A 20,283-nucleotide genomic window follows, 5' to 3' on the forward strand; every position below is an offset into this window, starting at 1 on the left:
TGCCAGCACAACATTGTTTTAGGGAAAGGTGAGGGTGTATGTGTCACACATTTATGAATCTGACTTTGAAAGAAAGTTGACACTAGTGTACGTGATTTATGGTGTGCATTTTAAAAGCTAAATTCAACAATACTATTTTGAAACAAACATTTCAGAAATGAAGGAAAATAATTTCTTGAAAAGAATTAGGAAAATATTGCATGCATTCAAGAGTAAAGCAAGCATTGGCTGTGTTGTATTTTGTTTTGTTATAAATTGAACATTATCGTCATTATCAGCCTGGGACTAGTAATGTGTAATGGTGTTATAATAAATAATATGATGCGAGTACATTTTACACATTCATTAATTATCTCAATGCCTATCAACTTTTTCAGATTGGTTGGTTAATTGATAAATTGTTACTTTTTATTTTCCCATGATCCTGCAATTTTCCTTGAATCCAACAGTCATTTAATTAATTTGCAGTTGATTAGCATGCTCTATAAATTAAGCTTACATCTGTTATGTAAGAAAATTTGTGTAGCTCTGGAACTGATATACTTTAACACAAAATCATTTTCATGAATAAAAGTAATATAAAAGGAAATTACATAAATTTCTCAAATTCCTGGTTTGTTGCTAAATGTTTTATACTACTCATTTGAAACTTTCTCTTCTTTACTATCTTGAGAATGTACAGGTTACTGTTTAAACCACTTTATTTACTCTATGTTGACATGGATAAATTAGAAGCTCTTCTAGCAAACTTTTTCAACCTCTGGCTTTAGTTGTTTTTTTTCAAACTAAATGCATATGTCATCATAAATGTGTCAAGAAAGGTCTGTAGTAATTGTTAATGTTGAGCACAAAGCTACACAATGGATTGACTATCTGTGATGTGTCTACCAGAGGTATTGGAACCTAGTTTTTAAAGTTATAAGTCTTCAGATTTTCCACTAGGGGTGTATGGGGGAATGCTTTAGTAATAAAATCACTGACAAAGAAAAATCTCTTGAAACAAGACATGAATCATTCTCTTTGCATGTTATGATAACTTGTAATATGTGTTACAATATTTAGCATAAATTACCAATACTTCAAAGTTGTAAATTACAAATAACACTGAACTACTTGGCTAGTATTGAATATTCTAGTGATGAACAATTTGTAGATTAGCCTTTATTTATATTATAGAGTATTTTCTTGACTTTAGTAATCTATTATTATTTTAGCTTTTAACTTAATGTTTCAGTTTTGCACTGGTTGATTAGAATTTGTGGCTTTCTGTTGGAGTAGAACTAAAATATACACAACACCATTGTGTTTCTTGCATAGGATTTATTTATCCCACCTGCCTTCAGATGAACAACATATGTTGTTATCAAGACCCTAACAACTGTTGTAGCATTTTTCTTGTGTATGAGCAGATGTTGTTAACATCTTTATCTAATTTGAAATTGGTGCATATCTGTTATTAAATCTGAAATCCTTACCACTAGAAAATTGAAATTGTTTCATTATTCTTGGAATCAGACAGTAATGAACAACTTTTCTGTGTAAGTTATAAATTTTGCCTTGTCACACAGATGTTAAATTATCAATGCAGGGCTAATCCTAAACTGACATTTGGGTATGTGCTGCTCTGAAAATAGAAGTTATTATTTAAAAACTAAAAGGAAAAAGAAGTGGCTCTCACCAAAAACTATAAAAAAAGTGAAACATTAAAGACAATGTACCCTAAAATATAAAACATTTTTAGAACTGCTTGACAATTGGCATTTGATGAAATGTAATCTTGGAGGTATTTTTTTCTTGAATTTTATGAAAGTAGTTTGGTTTACGTAAAGAAGCATCATAGTAATTTGATTAGCATTACTTAACATACTACTTACTTTCATCGTATAATGTTGCATTGTATTGTCTTATCTAATTCTTGTAATGGCAATTAACAAGTTTCTTAAATTATATTTTATACAGGCTTTTTAGGTCTAATTTCATAATCAACATTTGAACAGAAATATGGAGACTAATGGTATGCCCAACTTGCAAATTCTCTTAATTTTCATACTGCTAATTGATTGATAATAAACATGCTAATTAACTTTCTGTTTAGCTTATTAACTGAACTTGATCCACCAAATGCTTCACTGAATAACCCTCTAATTTTTTCAGTTACTACACAAAACTTCCAGATTAATAACTTAATTGAAAGTATCATTACATCATCTAGAAATCACTTTAGCAACAAACAAAAAATATTAAAAACATAGCATAGAGCACTGCACTCTTTCCAGTTTGTAAAGTCCTTTGAATAATCTTCATATACAAATAAAACAGTGAACACTACATTAAATTGTCCATTCACCAAATTACTTTTGGGTGGTTTTCTTTTTTCAAGAGATTTTAAATATGCAGTAATCCCAGACTTACGGGGCCTGGCATGGCCTAGCGCGTTAAGGCGTGCGCTTCGTAATCTGAGGGTCGCGGGTTCGCGCCCGAGTCGTGCCATACATGCTCGCCCTCCCAGCCGTGGGGGCGTTATAATGTTACGGTCAATCCCACTTTTCGTTGGTAAAAGAGTAGCCCAAGAGTTGGCGATGGGTGGTGATGACTAGCTGCCTTCCCTCTAGTCTTACACTGCTAAATTAGGGACGGCTAGCACAGATAGCCCTCGAGTAGCTTTGTGCAAAATTCCAAAACAAACCAAACCCAGACTTACGTGAATCAAATAAATTCAGAATATGAGTAATGATGACTATGCTATTGTTCATAAGAGAACTTTCTTTAAAGATGTATATCTACTTTTGCTTCTGTCTAATTTGCCATTCTCATTTGTTATGGTATTTTTAAGTTAATAATGTGCCAGTGAACCCATCATTTCATACAGAGCATTTGGGTAAGATAATATGACAAATTCATGTTTCTTCACAAGTTTGGCAAATATGCCTTCTTTTCTCCGTACGCTGCACTGGGATTTTGTTTTGGAAACTTCTTTTTGGTGTGTCATTCAGGACCTGGACAAGGCAGCTACCAGTGTTTAATAGTTGTTACGACTCTTGGCTGAAGGTACGCCAGTTGTCATTAAAACTGTTTCTATTAAGTGGGTATCTAGATAAATAGCTTATTGTTATACCACTATGGAAATTTGAACCGCGTCTAATGTATATCTGTCTTAGTACCTTTCCATCATAGTCTGTTTTTTATTAATTGGGTAATGTTGTTGATGTGAACAGCTAAATTCTGGAACTTGATTTGTTAATGTTACAACTGGAGTGATTCATAACAATCCTGCAATCACAGATGAAACTGCAGTAGTAGTAATAGGTGTAGCACAAATAAATCAGGTACTGAAAGCAGTGTTAATGGTTTGATCCATACTTTTATCATTTCATTTTCTAAATAGTTTATTCTGCCCAATCAACCCAGGGCAGGATCCACAGAGATCAATAGACCTCTCTCGAATAAAGACAGTAAAGAAAAAAGACATGGTCGTAAACTGAACGAAGGGTTCTCCACCCAGTTGGCCTACACATAAATAAAAATGGCCACCCTATACAATGAAACTGTCGAGGTTTACGTTCTGATCTGAATGACATCAAAACACTGATTGCTTCCTACCATCCTTTATGCCTTTCCTTAAAGAAAACATTTCTGAAACCTGCCAATACTGTTAATACGTGTCTATTCATTGAGTACACACGTATAAAAAAAAAACCTAACTACAGGTGGCAGCATTTATCTCAATATTCTTAACACTCCCACTTAATTTTAAGTTTTACACAAAATTACAATTACTGTCAATAATCTTACAGTTATTCTAAATGTTTTACAATTACTTTCAATCTATTATTATAATTGTCACTTTATCTGGTTCATTTATCCATTGGTGCCAGTCCAACATTATCTCTGAACTTTTCAAATACATTTCTAGCAAGTGGCTTTGTAAGAATGTCAGCAGTCATACTGTTTGTGGGACAATATTCCAGTTTTACTGATCTGTTCTGCACACATCGGCGAATGAAGTGGTAACAAATATCAATGTGTTTTGTTCTTGCATGACCCACTGGATTCTGTGCCATTGCGATTGTTCCTTGGTTATCTTCCATGATACGAACAGGGTCATCAACTTCGGAACCTATTTCTTGCAGTAGTGTTCTCAATTATACTGTTTCCTGTGCTGCAAGACTCAAGGCTATATACTCTGCCTCTGAGGTGGATAGGGCCACCGTGGATTGCCTTTTGCTAATCCAACTTACAGCTGCTCCTGCTTGAATAAAGATATTTCCTGATGTGAACTTCCTATATCCAGGTCTCCAGCAAAATCTACATCTGAGTAACCAGTAACGACGTCTCCTGGTACCTTTTCAAACTTAAGACTAAGATCACCTGTTCCTTTCAAGTAACGTTGGATTCTCTTTGCTGCTGTAAAATGTGCTGTGTTGGGCTGAGCACAATATTTCGATATTGCTCCCACTGCATATGCAATATCTGGTCTTGTTCCCATTGCAGCATACAGAAGGCTGCCTACCAACGATTGGTACAAACTGCGATCAACCTGAGTGCTAACACCATCGTCCTTTTGCAGTTTCACGTTTACATCTGATGGAGTTGCAACTGCCTTACACTCAGTCATTCCAAATTTCATCAGCATAGTTTGGATATACCGTCTTTGATTTAACCATACACAGCCATTCTTTTCAAACTGAATAACACTGAGTCCAAGGATGTAATGCAGCTTTCTAAGGTCTTTCATGAAGAATTTTTCCTTCAGTGCTTCCTCTATAGTGATTATTTCGTCATCACTATCAGCAACCAAAATAATATCATCCACATATACTGCAACTATTGCTAGATTTTCACCCTTTCATATGTAAACATTGGAACTGGAAATTCTAGTTCCATCATTTGTTCATGAAATGATTTGTTCCAACAGTGTGGTGACTGTTTTAATCCATACAGTGATTTTTCAGTTTACACACAAGATTTTCCTTCCCTGGAACCGCGTCGCCTTCCGGTTGTTCCATGTATATCTCTTCATCCAGATTTCCATTCAAAAATGCAGTTATGACATTAATCTGGTGAATTTTCAAGTTATTCTGCACAGCAAATGCAATCAAGGAGCAAATTGATGCATAGCGCACCACTGGGGAGAAGGTTTCCTCATAATCCAAACCATAATTCTGCGAGTAACCTTTGGCCACCAGCCTACTCTTGAACCTCTCTACATTTCCAGTATTTCCATACTTAACTTTGAATACCCACTTACAACCTATAAGTTTTTTTCCAACTGGTAATTCCACCAGATCCCAGGTGTCATTTTCTTGTAAAGACTCAAATTCCAGATCTGTGGCTGGCTTCCACTCCTTTGCATTGTCACTTGACATTGCTTCACTTAATGTGCTTGGCTCTAACATACTACATAAGTTTGCAGTGTGACAAACTGATTCATTTGCTGCTGCCATATCTGCATACTCATCATATCCATAGCTGATGGAAGGGGGGGGGGGGGGTTCCTGTTTCTTGTTGGTTATTCAGCTTTATCTTTAGCTTTAACTTCTGTTTCTTGGTCCACTATCTGTTCTCTTGATGAGATATACTCATTTATCACAGGCTCTTGACCAAATTCTGTTTCATTAAAGATAACATCTCGCCATATGAAAATCTTCCTGGATTTTTTCATCATACAGTCGATATCCCTTGATGCAGTTATCATATCCAATGAAACGTACCTTCATGTCTAATTTCTGTCTTGACACATCTGGCACATGTGCATATGCAGGACACCCAAACACTTTCATGTGTTCTACATCTGGTTTCTTCCCATACCATCTCTCATATGGCATACAATCATCTTTTATTGCTGATGTGGATACTCTGTTACCCACATACGCTGCAGTAGCTACAGCTTCTGCCCAGTACATTCTTGGTAACTTAGCATGTGACAGCATGCTTCTTACTGATTCCACAAGAGTTCTGTTCCTTCTCTCAGCAACACCATTTTGTTCTGGATAATATGCTATTGACATCTCATGATGAATGCCTCTTGACTTCAAATATTGCTGGAACTCATTTGACGTATATTTTCTGCCACTATCTGTGCTTGGGGTTTTATCGCTCTTCAGATTCATTTGAGTACAACTTCTCAAATTCCTTGAATTTCTCAAAGCCTTCTGACTTCTCTTTCAAGAAATACACTCTGCAGCATCTTGAGTAATCATCAATAAATGTAACAAAGTACTTGCTACCTCCAATAGATGCAGTTTGCATAGGACCAAAGACATAAAATTTTCATAAATTGTTTTTACTGATAGTTGTACTTAAATTTTGTCATTTGAGAGAAGCTTTATGAAAAATATTATGGTTACAAGTTTTTATTTATATATTTCTTGATGTCAGGTTCATTGTAATGTTGTAAATAAAATAACATGGGTGTTGTATGTTGGATAGAGAGAGAAGATAGAATGTATTTTCAGAATGGTCTTATCTTTGCTACTGAAACATCTGGTGGTACTGTTATATTTGTCATGTTGGTCCTTTGGAGGTTGGATTTGTATATGTCTTTCACAAATCTTAACTGTTAGATATCAGTACTTATTATACAGAATGCTATGTTTCTTCATATGAAAATTTTAATACGTGTCACTATTAGAAGTTTTCTTTCAGTTTTTTTTGTCTTGCATTTCTATTTGATGTTATTTCAATCACTGGCTTTTTGTTTTATTGCATTTTCTAATTTCTGACAGTCCATGAATTGTTCATTATTTTAACTGTATTTTTCTGTGGAGTGCTTGATAAGTTTGAGTTTTCTTATTTATGCCATGCACTTTTAGTTTTTCTGTGATGGCCAATAATAATTTGTTTTATATTATGTCCTTAAAGTTGCTAGTTGTTCTTTTACTGAATTTGTACATGTTGTTTTAATGCAAATAGTTTTTTATTCAGCATATGAACTAAGCTCAAATTATTTTTGTTTTCTTTAGGTGTTTGTGGTGTCATGTTTTGCAAGTTTCTTTGTTAAACAAATGTTGTATATTACTTCTAAGGAATTTACACAGTGATGGTTTTTGAAATTTCAGTTGTTATTTTTATGGTTTGGATTATGGAATTGTGTTTTCTGAGATTTGCACATAATAGATTTTCTTTTTCCATCAGATATACAGATTTGTCAATTGGTAGAGATTTTCTCACTCAAAATGATTCTCTTGTGTATAGATGTTATTGTTTTGGTTGGCAGTAGCTAATTAATTTATTTGTTCAAACATTACTACTTCAAAACAATCAGCTTTCTGGTGATCTATTAATACTGGAGTTTTTTTTCTTAATTTTTAAATCAATAATATACCTGGATGTTGCTAGTTACATCTTACTCTTCCCTCTGAAGATTTAATTTGGTAAGTTGTACCACAATATTGATATTTGCTATACTTAGTGCCCTTCAGGAGAGAGATTTATTTTGGTATTTATATACCTGAATATTTTTAGTTGCTGTAATTACTGCCCTACTGAAGAGAGATTTTGTTTGACAGTTATACCATATTATTGATATTGTCTATATTGCCTTGCTGAGGAGAGATTTCCTTTTCTTCCAGATATGTATTTTAATATTTCTAGTAGTGATACTTACTGGATTTTTGGAGAGTCTTTTATCAGTTATATCAAGATATTTGTTTGCTACACTTATTGCCATCCTGATTTCATTTGCCAGCTACATTTAACCTTTTTTAGCATTTATGAATTTCACTGGGAATTCTCTTTACTTCAGATGGAGGAACAACAATATCAGTTATACACAAGATAAATATTCATTCAAATCTTCAGTTTTGTACTGTTACTGTGTTTAAATACTAGAGCTTGTCAAGCTAAATGGGATACCACAGACAAAGCAGTGCCTAAGCACTACATATAAGAATGAAATAACCCACGGATAATTTTTGACACACTACAATAAATGTACTTCATGTGTGTGATGTAATTATTATCAATTTTACATAAAGCATTTACAAGTATGTTTAAGAATCTTTTCCTCTGCTAGCATTAATTTTGTGAAAATTCACCTGCAAGCATTTGGTTAAAGGTTAAAAGTCTAACTTTCACTATTAAAACATTATTATAAATGTCATTTTATTGTACTTAATTGCAAACTAAAAAAATAATTGAAGATCAGATACGTTACATTCTGTAACTAGTGTATATAATAATAATTTATAGTCAGTATTACTTTATGTAGTTATCAGTAATGAGAATGTTTTCAATGTTTGTATGGTTATAAACTTTCCAACTAAACATTGCAACAGCAAGCTTATCTAATAACCTATTTTATTTATAAAAAATGTGATGCTGAAACTAAAAAGCATATATGAAGATTTTAAGAACATTGTATTGCATAATTTTGTAGTGGTAAAATCCGTAGAATAATCAAGTTTAGCAGTTCAATTGAATGTATGGATTTAAAATATTTCTGCTGAGTAATTAACTTTACCAATTCCATTCCATAACTTAGTGTAGTATTTTTGATAGATAATTCTCTACATTATATTTGTATCACCAATTTATGAGACCAAGAGCTAAAGATTGGTTTGGTTTGTTTTGAATTTCGCACAAAGCTACTCGAGGGCTATCTGTGCTAGCCGTCCCTAATTTAGCAGTGTAAGACTAGAGGGAAGGCAAGCATGTTTGGCGCGACGGGGGATGCGAACCCGCGACCCTCAAATTACGAGTCGCAAGCCTTAACATGCTTGGCTATGCCGGGCCAGTCCTAAAGAACTTAGCATTACATAAATGAACTGTATGACTTGACAGCAATAACATCAGTATGGCACATTGTCATTTTTATATTAATATATTATAATAAATAAAATAAAAAATTGTACTTTTACCAAACAAAACAAAACAATTATTATAGTACTAGGCATAGCTCAGTTGCTAAAATGAGAAAACTAAATGACACCAAAACAATTTAATTAACTACATATAATAACTTTACTGATGACATTATAAAAAAAATGTAACTGGCACACATTTTTTTTCAAAACAAAATGTAACAAAAAGCTGTCAAACACAAAGATAAGGCAAAAATGAATAATCCAAACAGACACAATTAAAGTGCACTCACACACACACAAAGTATCATTTAACTCAAAATTTTCAAAATGTATCAAGGATCATGCCATTGAATGATAAAACTTCATTATTTCAGACAGAAGTTACAGTCACTGGATATTCCATAACAATTTTCGGTTCAAAGGAAAGCTTGAAGGAAGTTTTTCAAATACAAAACCAAAGGCTAATCAACAGTTTAAAAATATGGAATGGAAGGTGTCCATGTGTTTCGTAAAATATAATCAGTTTTAGAGCCCTTATATTTTTGTATCCTATTTTGATCCATGTGCAAACTGGGATTCACCGTCACTTGTGCTTCTGATTGGAAAGATAGGACAACTGGAAATGTCAACAACCAATGGTTGCTTTACAGACAGTGTGTCATCCGCGATACACAATCTACCTCAAGCATGTGTAAAATTAGAAATGCAATATGCCGTATTGTGCCGAAATTGAAAAGTTCTAAAGCATGAGGAATCTATTTTTAATTTTAATTGAAATGAACAGTCAGTACCTCCAAATTGATGTTTGCTTATTAACCGACTTTAATGTATTTAGATTTTGCTAATGTTATTTGAGAGAGGCAATATATTAGCAGTACGATTTCTTTGAATGCTTCCTTGTGATTTATGAATGCTCTATGTGCAAAAATGGAAAGCAAAATGGAATATTGATGTTAAAAAGAGTAAATAAATTATTCAAATGTCACATTAAACTTAACAGTAGCTTAGTTTCAGTTGAAATATTCAGCGTCTGTAATAAACGTTCATAGAAGAAATAAAATTATGTCAGTTATGTAAACTTTACTAAAGTCTTTTTTTGTTTTCATCTATAGCTCAAACATTCATTTAAAAAGTTGGTAAAATCCCAAAGAAGCTTCTCGGACCATATATTTTGTTTCAATAATTAAATTTCTTCGTACAACTTAAAAACATTTTTATTGTCGTATAAACAATGTATTAATTATACAGTTACGACAGGTACATCAACGATATTAATTAATCTCCTAATCAAGGATAGACAAAACTAACATAATATAATGTTTCGGGACAACAAAGGAAAATTTTGGCTGTTCCATTCTCTAAACTAAGTTAAAACTGTTAAATTAATAAATTGAAAAAATCTTCAATCCAGTTTTCTTATCATTCATATATTTATCAAACTTTCTTTAAATTCACTTAAATTTGCTGTCTCTAAAATATATGAATGCCACCCACACCAAAGGCCAACTACCCTGTTAGAAAAATAAAATTTTCTTAACTGAAAATGACTTTCACCCTGCTAAAATTTATATTCGCGTTCCCTAGTCCTGTTAATCTCACTGTTAAATGCGAAAAAAAGATGATACATCCACATTATTAATTCCATTTAAAATTTCAAACACTTCAATCAGATTCCCCTAACTCTTCTTTTTTCAAGATAAAACACTTTGAGAGCTTTCAACGTCTCGTATTATGGCAACCTTTCTTTCCCAGGCACAATTCTAGTAACCTTTCTCTTAACCATTTCCAACAATCTAATGTCTTTCCTAAGGTAAGAAACCCAAGAATGAACACAATACTTCACATTTAGTCTATGCAATGAAATTATAACGTCTTTATACTTGTATTAAATATTTCTGTGGATTCAATCTAAAATCCTGTTTGTTCTACAACTAGCAACAACACAAGGTTTAGATGGTTTTAAACACTGATCTCAATCATTACATCAAGATTCCTTTCTTTCCCGACACTGTTAAGGTTATTCCCATCTAAATTATAATTTAATTAAAATTATGACATCTCACACACATTACTTTGTATTTATTACAATTAAAACTCATTTACCTGCCCAAATCACAAATTGATCTTAATCCTTTTGTAAATCAGCAGCATTATTTTTACAGACAAAAATACACAAAACCATAATATCCAGTAATTTATTGACTACTCCTTCATCTATGCCATTCATGAAATTCAAAAAGAGCAAAGGTTCTAAGACTGAGCCCCAAGGTACCCCACTTGTTACATTAATCCAGTCAGACTGAGCTCCATTTGTAGCAACAATCTTCTTTTTTCTATTCAATTAGTTAACGTATCCGCCACACCTATAGGGATAATTTTTATAAGCCTTTTATGTGGCATCTTCTCAAAACCTTTTTGAAAATCCAGATACATCATATCTGCAACCTTACCCTCACCTAAATCAGCAGTAACCTTTTCAATAAATGTCAAAAGATTTAAAAGGAATGATTTTCCCTTAGTCAAACCATGTTGACTATTCAATAAAAATTTAAACTTTGTTAAATTACTTTGAAAAATATCTATTATCAGACTTTCCAAAACTTTTCCAAGAATTAATGTAAAAGTAATGGGTCAATAATTATTCGGACAATTTTCATCACCTCTCTTGAAAAGAGGACAGTATTAGCTATTTTTTAATTCTTTGGTAACTGTCCACTATTCAAGGACAAAAAATAGTAGCACGTGGCTTACACATCCAATCTTACTCAGAAGTGTAGTGATATCGTTCGCACTGAAAAGGTATATCTAAGTGATGATTCTGTTTTAGATTGTGTTTACAACAATACACACCGAAACATACACATACTTTATTTTAGTTTTGTCTACAGCATCGCCTTACAAAGAGTAATAGTAGCGATCTGACTTGGAAGTATCGCAGTTTCTAGAGTACGTTTATTTTAATTATTTTTGACGTTAGAAATTACTTTTTAGATGCTTTATAAACAGCCGCATCAAATATAAAGATGGAGTCAAGTGTCATTTAACAGATGATTGGAGATTGCATTTTTAGTTTAGTGATGCGTTAAAGCCATGAGATTTTAACAGATACAGTATTTCCTTATGTTACAAATACTGCTTTCAGAGTTCGTATTTAAATAAATAATAACTATTTTTGAGGACACTTTATGTTGCCACCATGTTTGGTGTGCATTCATAAAAACATTTACTTTAAAAAAATGCAATTAAATTATTGTTTTCAATGTTACGTGATCTCATTCTAATATTCCTAATTTTTTGTTGACAGTTGACACTTCTAGATTAGGGACTGTCTGAGAAATAAAAGATCAATCGATTTAATCCACAGTTAATGAACGCCGTTCTTCGTTGCTTATTTGTGACAGATTTTGAGGAAATCAAAAGTTTGTTGGTATATTAACGATCTTATACGACCTTGCGTTAGAAGCTCAATAAGTGGAGGCACTATGAATGGATTTTTAAAGCAACTTTTTCATTTGCAAATTACAGATAAATTGTTTGTTTTTTAATTTCGCGCAAAACTACATGAGGGCTATCTACGCTAGCCATTCCTAACTTAGCAGTGTAAGACTAGAAGGAAGGCAGCTTGTCATCACCACTCACCATCGTCAACTCTTGGGCTACTCATTTACCAACGAATAGTGGGATTGACCGTAACATTATAACGCCCCCACGGCTGAAAGGGTGAGCATGTTTGGTGCAACAGGGATTCAAACCTGCGACCTTCAAATTACAAGTCAAACGCCTTAACCATCTGCCCATGCCGGGCCAAAACGGATAAATACTGTTCCAGAACGTTAAAACATGAAAATACAAAAGTGGTCAAACTGTCTCTAAAATAAACAATGGTCAAATGAGTTTTATATCCTGTGACAGAGAAAATTAATGTTGTTACATATTTTGACCATTCTTCATGTGCGTGTCGCCATTTTTGTTGTTTATGTTTTCGACGATTAAGATCGTTAGTCAGTACTTTAATAACATGAGAAATTTACGTCTAAGTAAAATAAATTTTCTTTTCTTTTTGAATGTTGTGGTTTTATTTATTTGTTTGTTCGAAGTTTGTCACAGTTAAGCGCAAAGCTACACAATATGTTATCTGTGCTCTGTACACCACAGGTATCGAAACTCGGTTTCTAGTGTTATAAGTCCACAGAAACAGTAAATTATGCCTGGTATTTTTTATAGGATATCTAGTTAGCATTGCACTTAGATTTTTTTAGTAATAATTCATAACAATATAAGTCCCTCGCTGGATCTACAACGCTAAAATGAGGGGTTCAATTCACCTCGGTGGGCTCAGCAGATAGTTTGTTTTTGAAATTTGCGCAAAGCTACACGAGGGCTATCTGCGCTAGCCGTCTCTAATTTAGCAGTGTAAGATTAAAGGGAAGGCAAATAGTCATCACCACCCACCGCCAACTCTTGGGCTACTCTTTTACCAACGAATAATGGGATTGACCAAAACTTATAACGCCCTCACGGCTGAAAGGGCGAGCATGTATGGTGCGATGGGGCTTCGAACCCGCGACCCTCAGATTACGAGTCGAACGTCTTAACCCACCTGGCCATGCCGAGCCTAGTTTATAGCTCCAGAATCTCTTGACTGAGTTGAGATTTAATCATAGTTTTGGACTCAGGAGGCCCAACCCTTTTGATTAATGTATTTGATCATGTCCAAGGTTTTATAGATTATTTTACTCTAATCATGCGTAAAATAATTTCAAGTGCCACAGCTATTGAGGATACCTCTTCTTTTCTTTTCATTTTGTCAAATACAAACCTTTAGCTCATAGCTTAATCTCTTGACCCACTTGATTCATAATTACAGACGCGACTGTTGAGGATTTTCTCTTATTAAAATTCAGCAGACGATTATGATCTCGGTTTTATTCACTAACAAGGAAATCACGTTGTAATTAGTGTGTATTAAAAGTTGAATATTTCTGATAATGAAAAAAATCCGGGACATCAAGTAAACTTTAACTTTCTATCGATTATCAACTATTTAAGAAAATGTAACATCATATTGTAGGATGTTTTTTGAACTTAGACAATTGTATTGCTGTCTCACCAAAGGGGCGGGTTGAAAGTATCAAAGGGCCCGGCAAGGCTAGATGCTTATGGCGCTTGAAGTTTTGGATTGGCCCGTGTACCTGTACTATAATAATCAATGATATTTAGTTCAGTTACAAAAAGTATAATTTTCAAGCAGTATTTTTGAGCACTTTAAGGGAAGACGAACTATCAAGATTATTTAATTTACAGTATAATGGTTGGTGTTGCCATCTAGTGGGAGGAAAGAAATTGTTGCTCGCAACCTTCTGAAAATAAACATATTTAAGGCGACATGGCTATGTGGTTAGGACACTTGAATGGTAAATTGAGGGTAGTGTGTTCGAATCTCCGTCACACCTAGCAAGCTCGCCCTTTCAGCCGTGGGGCGTTATTATGATGCGGTAAATCGCACTATTCGTTGGTAAAAAGTAGCCCAAAAGTTAGTGAGGAGTTTGTGATGACTAGCTGCCTTACCTTTAGTCTTGCACTGTTAAATTAGGGACTGCTAGCACAGAAAGGCTTCATGTAACTTTGCGCGAAATTCACAAAATAAACAAATAAAAATGTTTACTCACACATACTGATGTGTATAAGAAGATAACTTGAACTTCTTAAATATTTTGAGTGAATGAGTTTGGGAAAGATAGCCCTCGAGTAGCTTTGCGCGAAATTCAAAGCAAACAAACAAACACAATTGTTTCTGTTACTAAGGTCATTACACTTCAAAAAAGACTTCAGATACTTAAAAAAACAGAAGTAATCAGAGAGATTTTTTTGTTGTTGTTGTGGGATTAGGAGTCTCAGCATTAATGTGCCCAAGATATTTGGTACAAATACGATCACACTTTACAGAGTTATTAAACTAAAATCGCAAATATGTCCTATCTTCCCGTTATAAAAACGCTTCAAAGTGATCCATAAACCGGATTTGGACTAAAGTTAAGAAGGTATATCCCGTACTCAGTTCACAACTTGTGTAAATCGGTCCATTAATGTTCGAGATATACACGCGGAAACACAGACAGACACATACAAACACACACACACACACACGCATGTACGCACCTTATTGCAATATTCCGAGGCGAGGGTAATAGGCAAGAATGTTACAACTAATATAAAACTCGTGACTTTGATTGAAAGGTTAAATGTTTGAAATAATGTTCATCTGGTGTCAGGCGTTTGGTTGTGTAGAGTACATGCTTTTCGTTTTATTTTTTAAAAATATGTTATATATACAAATATATTACTATATGTTGTCTGTTGGTGTACAGATTATACCCAACAAAAAGCTGTATAATATTCTTGCTAAATAACAATTAGAATAATTCTATATTCAATAATCATAACATATTTTAAAAGTTCGTTGTACATTTTTATGAGCTTGCATTATAACAAATCAAGTGACCAGTCTTCCTACCATTGCTATACTTCTATGAGTTTGTGAAGCAAGGTACTTTCTTTTAATCTACTGAAATAACTCTTCTCAACTCAGGTCATGCACATAATTGTATAATATAACAAAATAAAATTATGTGTTTGACTTGAGTGTGAATAGTGTTGTTTCAGTGGACGAAAGGCAAATATCTCACACTCAAGTCAAACATACAGTTTTATTATGATTAAATAATAAGTTTACAACAAGTTGGTAAAAATGGTGTAACCATTGTATTTCATTGTTACAATGTAAAACAACTTGATACGATCATCTGAACCTACACATTTTGGAATATAGAAATTGCTTACCTAAAATACAAAAAGAGAAATTGAATTATATGTAATAAGTTCACAGTGAAATGAAAAATAATGATAATATTACATACAAGTATCATTCCAATTAATATTTAAATTCTGACAACATTTTGGTAAAATTTCCCTATTCAGTCAACTTTTATTGGATTCTTTAGCGAAAATATGTTTCAGCCAGCATTCTCTACGCATTCTTCGTCACAACTTAAATAGCTGAAAATACGTGGAACGTAATATTTAAATACTAAAGTGGTTTGTAGAATGAAGTGACGCAGTGTTACGATTACAGTTTATTTTTAATGAGTCGCCAGCTTATACTACGTATTACGATTTCAAATAGCCTAAAACTGAGTTAAATTGTAATTTAGATGCAGAAGTTAATTAAATGTCAGTACGTACAAAATTTATGATGATTACCAACGAGATTGATACACACAGTTTCTTTCTTGAGACAAATATATTTTAATTTTTGTTTTGTGTTTCTCATAGAAAGCCACATTGGGTTGTCTGCTGTGTTCACCGATGGAAACTGAACCCCTGATTTTAGCGTTGTATATTCGTTGGTTTACTGCTCTTCCAGTGGAGGACATATATTTTAATACACAAACAGTAACACAAGTTATTTTAACGGTTATTACAAATAATGATTTATATACAAAAGTTTTACGAACTTACAAACAATACTTAGTTTTCTATACAATCTGGAACTTCCTTGATATCTATCTTATCGAGGATCTACGATGAGTGAATTAATTTCGTGTTGACATTTGTACAGCGTTAACGGAGAGGTAACTAAATTTTCACTGATCACACGAGTATTTCTCCACTGAAGTTATGTAATGTTTTTGTAAAAATACCAACATCCGATGTTAATCCGTTGAAGTTAAAACCTTTGTAACGTTCGAAATCTACAAACGTTACTGGTGAAGTTCACGATTACTAACAGATAACAACAGTTATAGCTTCCGAGGCCTTTTTTGTTTTTGTTTTTAGTGTACCAATTGCAGCATACCAACAATATATACTGTCTCTTGGCGCATTGTGTTAATTAATTTTATAAGCTTGAAAGAAGAGTTTATAGCAATTTCAATTAACTCAACAATAATGGCGATACACCAGTGCTTTCATGAAACATAAAACATAAATTCACAAATTTAGTGAATAGGCGGGGATTTTACAGTTCGCATTTAATAGTATAAGTTACATGTTTTTCTAAATATATATTTAACTGAAACAAACATCAATGTTAAAATCAATATATATCAGTAAATTCATCACAGTAGGATAAAAAAAATTGGCAAAATGAACAGTTGATCAGGTACAAAAACTATAATCACAAAATGATCCAAAAAGTTCTAAGCTTTCGAAATTGTGGCTCACTCAATAAAAAAGATACGCCATCATTGGTGGATGTTCAAACCTCCTATGTTAACATTTTTGTTTTCTGATGAAGGATTCACCCTTCAAAAGCATTCAAGGGCATTTCGGATATATATATATTTTACACTCACTTACAACATCGTTAGCGAACAAATACAAACTGCACTATTTCCAAATTACCTACTATATTACTGAGATAAAAACAACAACATTTGAAGTCTAATCAGATTCTTGCTTTATTTATATATTCTTTATATTTCATTGCGTCATAAAAATATGACTATTATTGATTTGTTGTTTTTTAATTTCGCGCAAAGCTATACAAGGGCTATCTGCGCTAGCCGTCCCTAATTTAGCAGTGTAAGACTAGAGGGAAGGCAGCTAGTCATCACCACCAACCGCCAGCTCTTGGGCTACTTTTTTACCAACGAATAGTGGGACTGACCATAACATTATAACTCCTTCACGACTGAAAGGGCAAACATATTTGGTGTGAAGGAGATTCGAACCCGCGACTCTCAGATTAAAAGTCGAACGCCTTAACCCACTGGCCATACCAGGCCAGACTTGGTTTACACTCCATGCATTTTTTTCGGAACTCAGAATAATTTTCAACCATTATTTTTGAAATTTAGGTTTATTAATTTAATATTCATTTTTAAATATAACATAAATATTTAGTAGTTTTATCAAGCATCGATGTGACGATTTGAAATGGAAAGGCTCCGCATGGTCAAGTGGTTAAGGAATTCGACTCGCAATCTGACGGTCGCGAGTTCGAATCCTTGTCACACCAAACATGCTCGCCCTTTCAAGCATGTGTGAGCGTTATAATGTTACAATCAATCCCACTATTCGTTGGATATAAAAAGTAGCCCAAGAGTTGGCGGTGAATGGTGATGTCTAGCTGCCTTTCTTCTAGTCTTACACTGATAAATTATGGACAGCTAGCGCAGATAGCCATTGTGTAGCTTTGCGCGAAATAAAAAACAACAACAAACAATTAAAATAGAGATTAATTTGTAAAACAATAATTAACTTATTACGTGACAATATATAATTACAAGAAGTAGATTAAGGTTTGTCTGGTTATAATTATACAAAAAAGTCGCACAATTGACTAACCGTATTCTACCCATTACGGATATCGAAACTAGATTTCTAGATTTACGAGTCCACAGACATGTCGCTGTGCTGCTAAGATTTAGAAGTTACAGATATAATTTATAGATAATGTAAGATTAGAGCGGTTGTAATATAATAAGTTACGACAGTTTAAAAAAATTTATACAGTAATCTATATAATTAAAAGAGTATTGTGCATGCGCGGTGAGCTTTATTTATGTACGCAACAATAAAATTACGCACAGGGACGTACAGACGTCATCGCCACATTTGTCAGAGAGAGATGGGCATAGATAGTGCTATGAACTGCAAATACTATTGTAGGAATTTCTTTATTTGTTTACAGATACTTTGAGTAACGTTACCCTGTTGTGCAGAGATGGAGTGTAATATTACTAAGTTTTAATACTTGCCGCCACCTTCAATATTTTGAAAGCGTCGATAGATCTGCTATTTTTCAGCTCATAGGGTTTTTTGGTACTAGAGATGTTTGGTGAGTATCACGTGCCGTGGAGTCAGTGTAACCTACTTTGGTTTAACCTCGTAGTTATTGGGACGCCCCTTGAGATCAGAATGATATGTACCTAGCCTCATACCTAGGTAGTCTAGGTACGTCACCTAAATGTTTCAATTACACTATATATGCAGCACTGTCTTGACATTTTATGTACCTTGCGCATTCAAATACAAAACGCCACAAACACAAAACGTTTCGTACGCGAAGCACGAATTCCCCCCCCCCCTAGAATTATCTTGAAATAATCTACAAACGTTTTATCTCTTTAGGTGTGCATTTATATTATACTGTTTTTACTATTTGGTAAGCAACAAAATAAGTGTCTAACTAAATTTTACTTAAATCGATCAAGCGATAGTATATTTAGGTCCGGCATGGCCAGGTGGGTTAAGGCACTCGACTCGTAATCTGAGGGTCGGGGGTTCGAATCCCAGTAGCACCAAACATGCTTGCCTTTTCAACGGTGGGGACGTTATAATGTGGCTATTAATCCCACTATTCGTTGGTAAAAGAGTAGTTCGCTCTTCTATGTAAAATATTTTCTCAACCCAAACGAGCCGTTTTTTACATATATATTTCTCTACAAATGGGTTTTCTCGACATCACTGATTAAATTAGGGACGGCTAGCGCAGACAGCCCTCTAGTAGCTTTGCGCGAAATTCAAACCAAACTAGTATATTTTATTACCATGGTACCTGTAGTACTGCAGAAAAAAAAAACGTTTTTCGAACCTAAAAAGTTGGTTAGTAACTTTTTATGTACATTGCTCAAGGTTATTTGTGGGAGACGTAAATGATGTAGCAGTCTTTTAAAATAATACTTACACAATAAAATAACGTTAGGATTGAGCACTGATTTTTTTTACCTTTTTTCTAAAAGTGTGTGTGTGTTTTTCTTATAGCAAAGCCACATCGGGCTATCTGCTAGGCTCACCGAGGGGAATCGAACCGTTGATTGTAGCGTTGTAAATCCGTAGACTTACCGCTGTACTAGCGGAGGGCTTTTCTAAAGGGCTGTTTTATCTAATTAATTATCTTGTATTATCAAATGCTTGTATGTGTTAATATACATAACAAATTATATATAGCTCATAAGATCATTCACTGTGTATCAGTGGCTTATTTTATTACATATTTTATTCCATAATTATATAGGTACCTCAAGAGTTGGTGGCGGGTGGTGATGACTAACTGCCTTCCCTCTTGCACTGCAAAATTAGGGATGGCTAGCGTGGATAGCCCCCCAAGTAGCTTTGCGCGAAATTCAAAACAAACAAACAATATATATTAGGGACATTAAATGATAACATTTTAATATATTTGTAATCGTTCCAGAGACCTTATTATTCTTACCTGTAATTAAAGCTTTGTCATCGTTTGACAAATTATTTCATAATTCTCATTATAACGATTGTATCATTATTGCAGAAACAGAATGATAAAGTGAGTAAGAAAAAATAAAACAAATTTCAGTACTACTGGCGGAAAATTTTCGGAATAATTGTCCTTCCTGTATATAAGCTTGTCTTGGCATACATAGGGAGATTCCTGAGCTAGCCACCGAGCAAGTCAGACGTGCCAATATGCTATTCCTGAATAGAACGAAACGTTCAT

The sequence above is a fragment of the Tachypleus tridentatus genome, chromosome 5 (genome assembly GCF_004210375.1).
Source record: "Tachypleus tridentatus isolate NWPU-2018 chromosome 5, ASM421037v1, whole genome shotgun sequence".
Taxonomy (NCBI): domain Eukaryota; kingdom Metazoa; phylum Arthropoda; class Merostomata; order Xiphosura; family Limulidae; genus Tachypleus; species Tachypleus tridentatus.